Source organism: Oryctolagus cuniculus, chromosome 14, assembly GCF_964237555.1.
Source record: "Oryctolagus cuniculus chromosome 14, mOryCun1.1, whole genome shotgun sequence".
Classification (NCBI taxonomy): Eukaryota; Metazoa; Chordata; class Mammalia; order Lagomorpha; family Leporidae; genus Oryctolagus; species Oryctolagus cuniculus.
This window is the reverse complement of record NC_091445.1, coordinates 47100660-47112355: the sequence shown is the minus strand read 5'-3', so window position 1 is coordinate 47112355 and position 11696 is coordinate 47100660. Positions and strand designations below refer to the sequence as shown.

At 41.0% G+C, this 11696-nt stretch overlaps 1 pseudogene; it reads left to right on the top strand.

Moving 5' to 3' along the window:
• The first annotated feature begins 7429 nt into the window (after positions 1–7429).
• LOC100357327 (protein JTB pseudogene) lies at positions 7430–8266 on the top strand (annotated as a pseudogene).
• Positions 8267–11696: the final 3430 nt, after the last annotated feature.

The following is an 11696-nucleotide window of genomic DNA, read 5'->3' as shown; positions in this document are numbered from 1 at the left end:
GAAAGAGAGAAAGCAGAAACAGAGACTGTTGTTTATTTTTTTGCAACTAGCTTACAAGACTATGAGGCCTGGATGTCCAATATTTGTAGATCAGGCCAGCAGGCTGAAACATCAGAATTTCTACTACAATTTGGAGGTAGTGTTCCTTTTTTAGGAAAATTCATCTTTTCTCTTTCAGTCTGTGAGTAATTGGCCAAGGCTCACACACATTTTGGAGTGTAAAATCCTTTACTTAGTCAACTAATTTTATAAGTATTAATCACATCAGGTCCAGTGCTGTGGCACAGTAGGTTAATCCTCTGCCTGCAGTGCTGCCATCCCATATGGGCACCAGTTCTAGTCTTAGCTGTTCCACTTCTGATTCAGCACTCTGCTATGGCCTCAGAAAGCAGTGGAAGATTGCCCAGAAGAAGCTCCTGGCTTCTGGCTTCGGATCGACGCAGCTCCGGCCGTTGCAGCAGTTTAAGGAGTGAACCAGCAGATGGGAGACCTTTCTCTCTGTCTCTCCCTCTCACTGTCTATAACTCTACCTCTCAAATAAATAAAATCTTTAAAAAAGATATTAAGCACATCTACAAATAGCTTCACAGAAACCTGGATCACCATTGACCAAATAACATAGGTTACTCAAGTCAATACAATAACTGTTGCAGTAGAAAATGCATACAGGTGTTGGAAGCCACTGGGTTATGGAGTCAGTTTAAATGAAGTGTTGTTGTAGTAGAAACCTAATTCAAATTATTAGGATGATAATATGGAATATAGTTTTCTGTTCTATTTACTGGTTAAGAATGGTTGTTAAGAATGGTTGCTGGGCTTTGGCAAGCTCTCCTTTGGCAGCTCTTAATGGATCACAATTTTTATAAACCCTTATTTTGATTATATTTTGAAAATTTTTCTGGTATGACTCTATTCCCTCCATTAAACAAATTAGATTGTAAGTCTTCTAACACTCTGCCTGACTCTATCTGGTCATACTTTATTTCAAATTTTTACATGTATCTGTAAGGAAAATGCTCTATGATTTTCCAATTTTTTAAGATTTATTATTTATTTAAAAGAGTTACACAGAGAGAGAAGGAGAGGCAGAGAGAGAGTCAGAGAGAATGAGAGAGAGATCTTCCATCCTGTGGTTCACTCCCCAGATGGCCACAATGGCCAGAGCTGAGCCAGTCCAAAGCCAGGAGCCAGTAGATTCTTCCAGTTCTCCCACATGGGTGCAGGGCCCCAAGCACTTGGGCCATCTTCTACTGCTTTCCCAGGCCATAGCAGAGAGCTGGATTGGGAGTAGCCAGGACTTGAACTGGCACCCACATGGGATGCCAGCACTGCAGGTGGCGGCTTTACCCAATACGCCACAGCACCGGCCCCGATTTCCCATTTTTTAGAAGTGTTTCAAGTCTTGTTATAAAGTCTTTTAATATATACATAAAATAAAGGTTTCTGTGGATACTTAATTAACACTTATTTTTCAAAGTTTATATAGAACTAATGGTGAAACCATCCTTTATAAATTAGCATTAATTCATCTAGCAATTAGCTCATTAGAGCCTTTGTATTTCTTTAAAGAATTGGTAAGCTTTTGCTTGGCTAATGCCTCACCCATTTCATTAGTTCATAAGGTTTTTTATTCTCATAGATTCAATTATAAAATTATTAATATACTTTAAGCAATCATTTTTGTACCTGTGCTTATGTGCTGTTTTTCATTTCTAATGTTATGTTAATTACAGCTTTTACTGTTAACGAGCTTTCCCCCAGGTAATGACAGCTTACATGTGGAAGCTTATTTTATTTTTGAGAATCATTCTCCTCCAACCTGTCCCTGGAAGAGGATTATGTAACCCTGTCCTTGTCCTGTGATTTCAGTGCCTCTTGTTAAGCCACATATATGTCACTGGTCGTACTACCAGAACTGAAATCTGATTTGCTTGCACAAAGACATCTTAGTAAAAAAGAGCAAGAAAATGGTTAAATGCAATTATATGATTTTTGCTTCTCTTCTGGCCTCTCTCCAGAGCTACTATTTCTCAACCTGAGTCCTGGACCTCAGCCCGCTTCCCCTGGGGCAGAACCATGGCCAATGCAGCAGTGAGATCTGGCACACTTGTTATGGTAGCAAAAACATGATGACTTACTACAATTATTCTCACTCAGTTTTGAATATAAAGGTATTTAAAACACATTCAAGTTAGTCGTCCTTTTGGTTTTTATTCTTTTTAATTATGTGTGCTCTCTTCCAACAACTTTCCTAAAGTTGATGATTACAGGAGTATTTTCGTTTAGTGTCAGGAGTTAACCATTGTTTATGGGAATATTTCTTGTTTTAAAGTAGTTCAAATTTTTATACCACAGTTTTACAATTTACTTCTGAGTTTACTGAATTTATGGCAATGGATGTAGACTCTAAAATATAAACTTTTTAAAAAACATTTAATGCATTCCTTATAACAGGTACATGATTAATTTTGGAAATATTCCTCATAGACCAATAAATTATATATTCTCAATATTCATAGAATGCAAAATCAGATATTTATGTCTGAGTATAGTTTATTACAGTATCCATTCCATATATGTTCCGATTTATTTATTTCTAGTAAGCCTTTCTAATTTTGAAAAAGATATATTGCATTCCGAAAGTATAACTCTATTCTATCAAGTTCTCTTTGCATTTCTAATAGATCAGGAATTATGCTTGGAATGCTAAGTTGCTTTTGCTTACACTTTCATGAGAAATTTGTATTTCAAGCACATGGTCTCTTATCATTACATAAAATAAACTTTTATCTTATCTAAGAGCTTTAGACCTGAAGGGAAAATTTTCCTTTCTCCTTGCTCCAGCTCACCTGTCACACAGTTTTTGAAATGATTTTGTATTCTATACAACCTATGTTCTTTTACCCTTTGCTATGTGAATATTCCATTTTGCTTGGTTTGATAGTACAAAATCACAAGCACAGTATAATTATGTTAACTTTATATAAAATTTCACTTGTCATTAGTTTTTTCTTCCTCTTTCATTTTATTTCCTTTTTAACTCACTCCAAGTTTTGAGACAATTGTTGTTGATTAGAGCATTTTCTGAAGTAGTTGTCTGAATAAAATTAAGAAATTAAAACTGGATGCCTGGAGGTTGTCATTCAACCCAACGGGTCAATGATAATTTATCTGGCCATAAGAGTCCGTGATCCTTTTCTTCCAATAGTTTTACACATATTTTCATACTATTGAACTATAAATAAATTGTTCCATCTATCTGGATGCTTCCTGTTTAATGCTTGAAATTCAAAAGTCATGAAGCTTGCCAGGCCACTCCCGCGTCCACAAAGACACACACACACACACACACACACACACACACAAACTCAAAATCCATCCTCTTTTTTCCTAGATGTATAGCTGCTCAACCACAATCTACTCTCCTGGCTCTTCTAGTAATGAGGCTGCACCAAGTTTCTATCAGTGGATGTGCTTGAAAAGTTTGGCCTACAGCCTATCTTACAGGGTACAAAGGAAACGTTCACATGTGATTTTTTTTTCCCTTTCCTCTCCCCACAAGCTGGAACCTGAGAATGGCAGCCAAACCAACAAGGACAGCATCCAGGAGGATGGTGTTAACCACAGCATGCCAGAAACCCTTATGCCTGAGCTCATGATGTAAACTCCTGTGACAAGTTACCTGAGTCTTGCTGGCCTGTTTGAGAGGAATAACAATCAATCAATCAAACAAGCAAATAAGCAGAAAACTAAAGGATTAACCTTCTATGTTATTTCACTTCTCTGCTTTGCTGTGTAGTATAGAAGTGGAATGGCTTCCTCCCAGGCATTTTTAAAGCGTCCTCTGTTCCTCTGTGGACTTCTTCTTCTTCTTTTTTTTTGTTTTTTTTTTTGTTTGTTTGTTTGTTTGTTTTTTATTTATTTATTTTTTTTTTACAGGCAGAGTGGCAGAGTGGACAGTGAGAGAGAGAGAGAGAGAGAAAGAGAAAGGTCTTCCTTTGCTATTGGTTCACCCTCCAATGGCCGCCGCAGCTGGCGCTCTGCGGCCAGCACACCGCACCTATCTGAAGGCAGGAGCCAGGAGCCAGGTGCTTCTCCTGGTCTCCCATGCGGGTGCAGGGCCCAAGTACCTGGGCCATCCTCCACTGCACTCCCGGGCCACAGAAGAGAGCTGGCCTGGAAGAGGGGCAACCGGGACAGAATCCGGTATGCCAGCGCCGCAAGGCAGAGGATTAGCCTAGTGAGCCCCGGCGCTGGCCCTCTGTGGACTTCTTACGGTCCACTTTCATTGTCTTTGTGAGGTTACACTACTTTTCAAAATAACACAATGTTACTAATCTGTTTTGTTTTACTTATTTATTTATTTATTTATTTATGTGTTTGTGAATCAGAGAGAGCATCTTCTCATCTGCTGCTTCACTACCAGATATCCACCAAGGTTGTAACTAGGCTGACTGAAGCCAGGAACTGTGAACAGAAACCAAATTCCCCTCACGGGAGACAGGATCCCCATCATGTGAGTCATCATGACTGCCTCCCAGGTCTACAATAGCAGGAAGCCAGAAGCCAAGGCTCAAACCTGGATCTGAGACGTGGGCATAATAACCAGCATCGTAATCATTCACCTGCTAGGCCAAGCATCATTGATCTTAAACAGTGTTGCAGAATGCTGGCACCAAAAGATACCCAGCTGGACTCCTAGCTTCAACTTGGACCAGTGCCAGATAACACAGGTGTTTGGGGAATAAAGAGGTGGTTAGAAGATCTCCTCCTACCTTTTTCATTCAAATAAAATAAAAATTATAATTAAATATTTTATGTAAACTTTTCAGTATGTGTGTAATGCATTCCATGTTGCTTCACTCATTAGCAAAGTTAGTGTGCATGTCTAACATGATTATATAATTAAAACAGAATGTAATTTTTTTAAAACTTTTTTTTAATAAATATAAATTTCAGCCAGCGCCGCGGCTCACTAGGCTAATCTTCCACATGCGGCACCAGTACTCCGGGTTCTAGTCCTGGTTGGGGCACCGGTTCTGTCCCAGTTGCTCCTCTTCCAGTCCAGCTCTCTGCTGTGGCCCGGGAGTGCAGTGGAGGATAGACCAAGTGCTTGGGCCCTGCACCTGCATGGGAGACCAGGAAAAGCACCTGGCTCCTGGCTTCGGATCGGCGCAGCACGCCTGCCGTAGCAGCCATTTGGGGGGGTGAACCAACAGAAGGAAGATCTTTCTCTCACTGTCTAACTCTGCCTGTCAAAAAATAAATAAATAAATATAGATTTCAAAAGTACAACTTACGGATTATAGTGACTTTTTCTCCCCATAACCACCCTCCCACCCACAACCATCCCATCTCCCACTCCCTCTCCCATCCCATTCTTCATTAAGATTCATTTTTTAATTTTCTTTATATGCAGAAGATCAACTTAGTATATACTAAGTAAAAATTTCAACAGGTTGCACCCGTACAGACACACAAAGTATAAAGGATGGTTTGAAGACTAGTTTTACCGTTAATTCACATAGTACAACACATTAAGGACAGAGATGCCACATGGGGAGTAAGTGCACAGTGACTCCTGTTGTTGATTTAACAACTGACACTCTTATTTATGATGTCAGTAATCACCTGAGGCACTTGTCATGAGCTGCAAAGGCTATGGAAGCCTCTTGTGTCCACAAACTCCAACCTTATTTAGAAGGAGAATGTAATTTGTAACTTAAATTACAACAGTTGACTTCAATCATAGATTTTTACCTCTTATTTACTGCATTATTGCCACTATACCATCTGCTTCCTTTTCACCTTGCATAACATAACTCAACTTCCATTAATCCCATCTACCTTGTTCACATTTTATCAAATTGTCATATTTTTTTTTAAAGATTTATGTATTTATTTGAAAAGCAGAGTTATAGAAAGGCACAAGAGAGAGTGAGAGAGGTTTTCCATCAGTTGATTCACTCCCCAAATGGATGCAATAGCCAGAGCTTGGCCAATCCGAAGCCAGGAGCCAAGAGTTTCTTCCGAATCTCCCACGTGGGTGCAGGGGTTCAAGCACTTGGGCCATCCTCTACTATTTCCCAGTCATAGAAGAGAGCTGGGTCAGAAGTGGAACAGCCAGAACTCAAACCAGTGCCTATATGGGATGCCTGAGCTGTAGGTAGCAGCTTTACCTGCTAGGCTGCAGCACTGGGGCCTGATATATTAGTGATTATGTTCCCAGTATATTTATTGATTTAGTTTAAAATTAGAAAATAATGACTGTAGTTGCAGAGTGTGTATTGATGTTCTAAGTGAATTTCCTTTCACTCTCTCCTGATTGACTAGGCTTATACATTGGTTAGTAGTTGTCATTTGTCTGTTCAGGAATTTCTACTAAACTTGTATCTTCCTATCCTCATCACTGTGTTTTATTTCCCTCTCCCTAGTTAATGGATTTTCTCATGTTAAGATAGGACTTAACCTGTTCTTGGCTCAGCCCAACTCTGGGTGCTTATTTCAAAGTCTTATATTCCACTGGGGATCTGAAGTTCTTGTGTGTTAAAAGTCCTGATTCTGGGGATAGGGTTGGTCCAGTTTGCCTCTGTGGATACACATTTTGAGCTCTGTAAGGAATCCTGACTCTGATCTCCTCTCTTTTTTTCCTGAGATCACTCCTGCTATCAGATACTATGAACAATTCTGTCCATGGTATTTCAAGAGATTCGAAGACAACAAGATTGCCCAAGAGCACGCTACAGTCCATAGGAAGGTGCTGCGTTTTTGTTATGTTTTGTTTTGTTTTCTCACAGCGGGAGTCAACTACTCTATGGGAACCCTGGAATGATAATCCTCACTTCAGGCCTCCCTTTTGCTGGTCCTTGATTCAGGCACAAACTGTGTTCCAAGAGGTCAAGTTCTCAGTTTGTTCGTGTGTGCCTGCCTGAGCTTCCTGAAATATCAAGCTTTCCAGGCACAGCTTCCACGACGTCGCCACTGCTTTGCCTGGAGACTGTATGATTCATCTCTTACCCATAGGCCAGGAAAACGGAGAATCTCCAGCAGCACAACCTGACTCTTGCGAGCACACGTCGTTCTCAGAGCAGACCGGTGCAGGCATTGGATGGCGGAATAACATCTCAGCCTCCCTCCGTGGCTTTGTGCAATACGATGATTGGAACTGCATCGTTTCCTAGCATCTGATCATTTCTGAAATTTTCAGAGATCCAACTCTATTCAGTGTTGTGTGTTGCACTTGAATCTCATCAAATTCCAGAGTTCTTTGTGGCATTTGCCTCTCTGCTATCACCTCACCTCAGCCACCCTCGACTGGAAAGTTCAGCTCTCCTTGCAGCAACACTGACTTCTAATTGACCTTTCTTACTCACAATGTTCATTTTTAATTTTTCTTTTGCTGGTTAAGAATTCAGAAACTGGAAGAACTGGGCCGGGCGCCGCAGGATCCTCCGCACGGCAAGATGGCCGCGCCGGGGCCGGAGGCCGAGGTGACCAGGGGCTAGGCCGGTACGCTCAGCTCAGCGCCGGGGCTCCCTTTAGGACCCCCGCGGGCCTGTCAACAAATACCTCTGGGCTTTTCTCAGGCTGTGGGGACGCCCGGATAGCGTGTCTGCCCCGGGAGGGCTGCTGCCCGAGGGGCGAGGCCAGTTGAGCAGGTCCATGTGTTCCCACAGGTCCGACCCTGAGCGCTCCATGCCTGCGGGCGCGAGGAGTCGTGGCCTCCCCCAGGGCCACCGCCTTTGCTGGTTGCTCTGGGCTTTCACCTTAAAGCTCTGCCAGGCAGAGGCTTCCGTGCCGGAGGAGAAACTGTCAGCGAGCACCTCGAATTTTCCATGCTGGCTGGTGGAAGAGTTTGTGATGGCAGAGGAGTGCACTGCCTGTTCTAATTTCCAGACTAAAACCACCCCTGAGTGTGGCTCCACAGGGTACGTGGAGAAAATCATGTGCAGCTCATCAAAAAGGAATGAGTTCAAAAGCTGCCGTTCAGCTCTGATGGAACAGCGTTTGTTCTGGAAATTCAAAGGGGCTGTCTTGGGTGTGGCCTTGGTCTTCACTTTCCTCGTCATCATTTGACAGCGACAACTGGACAGAAAGGCTCTGGAAAAGGTCCGGAAGCAAATCGTGTCCATATAACTCCATCCAGCCATCATTCTGGGTCCTGCAGATCTTATCTCACACAGACAAGTGGAATGGACTGATTGGTACACTCGTTGGAGCTTTGTGACAGTGCCCCTTGCCCCATTTTCCTTTTCTAGATCATTATAAAAAAAAATCAGAAACTGTTCCCTTTTCAAGCCATTGATATCCTTTAACGCATGGACTTCTTCGTTCAGTTCTATTCCTACTTGGACATTGGCAAGAACTTCCTCCCCTAAAGCCTCTGATAGCTGCCCTCCTCACTTCCATTCTATCACCAACACCAATGGCTCATGGTGTTAGATTTCCATTCATGGTCCCGTTCTTCCTCCAGTATTAAGTCTAGGATCCGTATAAAGAGGCATGGGTGTGTGTCATCCTCATTCATACAATGTTTCCTTCACAGCTGCCTTTAGCTCATGTTGGCTATGCACACCCTCGAGCTAAGGGGTTAGCCATCTTCTGAAACATTGCCAATGCCAGGGAACAAGGAACTCTGAAGGGGCTCTTACCTGAGGGGTAAGTAAACTATGGTAAGTATGTTGGCCTCAATTCACCTCATGCCCCCCAAGCCCAAGGGAGCAGAAAAAAGCAGTGTAATATCTGCCTAGAAAAGCAAGCAGCAATAGTAGATGAAAACCAGAAATGACTGTTTCAGAGGGTAAGCCAATTATGTCTTTGATTCTAGAAGTTATAGAGTTGATGAGAAATGGCTTTTGCTTATGAATTCCACATAAGTAAGTGTGAATTTGAAGATATACACAGTCAGCATAATTACTTTTGATTTTATGCTATCTAAAACACAAACAGTGTGAAAGATATTACTAAATAATTCACATAAAGTACAGGACAGTTAACATGATAAATCATCACCCTCATTTTAAATTATTACATAACAGATTTTATTCATAAATAATTTTGCTTAAGAACCAAGTTTTTTTTTTTTTTTAATTTGTGTAATTTCTGCTAATGATGCGGCTGGATGCTGTGCAACAGCTGTTGTTTACAGTCCCACCTACCCACTGGATCGTTTGAAAATTTTCACACAAGTTATAAACTACATTATTAAGATTTAAGAGCATAAACAATTAAAATGAGCAAGTTAATATCATTCTAATTAGAAAATGATATTATGCGCTATCTATATTAAGGCTTAAATAATTAACCTTCTCAAGGAAACTTGCATTAAAGCAAACATTGTGGACACTGGAGAGGAAATCCAGTGCCGTAATTAAATAATGTCCCAAGTCTCAACCCACACCAGGTCCAATAAGCACCTGACGCATTTGTATTTGTAGCACATTGTGAATTTCCTCATGAAACAAATCAAGTATCTTAATTATATTTGAAATTTTTATTCTTTTCTTTTCAATATTATTTCTAGCTTTTTCCAGGGAAGTTTTTGCTTACTTCTTCTGAGTGGCTTATGAATTACATGGCTCACCAATATCAAAACAAGTTTCTAGAAATGGCACAATGTAAGAGTGTAAATTCTTTCCATACATTTAACAGTCTGGCAAAACATACTATTTTTCTTAAGAATGCATCTATAACTTTCCTTATAAATCTGGAGGAAAAATTAACGCCCTCAAAATAATAAATGTGTAATCCCATTTTATTAGCTCCAACTATGTAAGATCATTGTATGATAACTATATTTAAAATTGACTGCATATTAATTTAGAACTACTGCTAGTAGTAATAATGCATTTTAGTCTGTCAGTTGTTTTCAGAAAATGGAACTAGTTTATTTCTAAAATTGAATATATTTTAAAAATTTAGCCACATAACTTGATTTATTAAATGTAACAATTAAAATAGCCAATATATTATAAACATGCCACAAAAACTTCTTAATATCTTCCATTACCTCCAAAGTCTCTAATCCTTCCACAACTTGACCTTTCTTTGAGTATCCATGCTACTTTACATATCTTTATATGCTATCAGTATCACATCATCAGTTTTACTGGCCCTCATCCAAATCTTATTTTTAGCATGTTTGTTCAAGTTACAAGGGTATTAGCATATGCTGTGTCCTCTGCAGGAAACTCCCCTGCCCTTGTTTGTCTAGTTAAATTTCAGCAGAGAAGTTACTGTGTTCGCAATTCTTCATTCCAAGTTGTTTGGGCACATTATCCCAGAATTCTGCCAGGAATCATCTGTCTTCCTAGTCTCACTCTGGGTAATTTAAGTGGGGCTGTACCCCACACCAGGGAAGCAGTGTGAGTCCCAGAACTGATGATGTATCATGATCCCTGCCTGCCCTCAGTCCATGGAGGAGGCTGCAGGTGGTGCAGCCTGGCACAAGCTAGTCCAAAAAGATTGATTTACAGAATTTTCATGAGAGTTTCTAGGACTCAGAACTATGACAACTACACACAAAAACTAGGGCTGCCTGGGAAAGAAGCCAACATGGGGAAAAAAGCAGGTGGAAGAAGTGGAAATGCTCAGACTAAATGCCCTTGGTTGGGGCTCAGATCCCTGAATCTAGACTCTGTCATATAGTCCTCATCATTGTATCTCCATTGCCACTAACATATACAGCACACTTAGTATATTTGTATTGATAAATGAATATCAATGTCACTCATTTAATATCTGTGTTTTGTATTACCATCCTCTATCATCTGAATTTTTTTAAGATTTATTTATTTATTTGAAAGTCAGAGTTACACAGAGAGAGAAGGAGAGGCAGAGAGAGAGAGAGTGGTCTTCCATCTGCTGGTTCACTCCTCAGATGGCTGCAGCAGTCAGAGCTGCACTGATCCGAAACCAGGAGCCAGGAGCTTCTTCCAGGTCTCCCACACAAGTGCAGGAGCCCAAGGACGTGGGCCATCTTCTACTACTTTCCCAGGCCATAGCAGAGAGCTGGATTGGAAGTAGAGCAGCCAGGACTCAAGCCGGTGCCCATATGGGATGCCAGCACTGCAGGTGGCAGCTTTACCTGCTAAGCCACAGTGCTGACCCCGAATCTGAGTTATTAAGCAATCAATCAAGTCACTCATTTGGCGAAATTTCATGAAGGAATTGCTGTGTATTCAAAATTCCTTGTGATGCAACTTGAGCCAAAATAAAGCAATGTATTGTATCCTCAAAGCACTGGACGTGAGGTGAGAAAACGTCTCTCCTTGGCCAAACTCCAGTCAGGCTCCTTTGAACTTTTCTCAGTAGGCCTTGTGTTTGTCTCTGCATTGTCCAATTCTATCAGGGACCTCACTGAGTTTTCCTGGAGCCTATCGCCTTCCATATCTGAGTACCCTTGGTACTTGAACAGGTTCATCTTCCATCACTGCCCAGATGATGTCTTACCCTGGCCTGCCTTCAGACAGAATCCTTTTAGTTGTGATTAATTAGAACACTTTCTTATTCCTGATTTCTTCTGAATCATTTTACATCTACCACCACTCCCTCTCCACTCAATCTCTTGTTTTTAAATTCCCACTTGTCCATGTATTTGGAATTGAATCCAAAATCTCTCCCCTAGGAAAACTTTATTGTAGTGGTCCTTGCACCTATCATAATGGTCCCAGGCAAAATCTACCTTATGGTTCCTT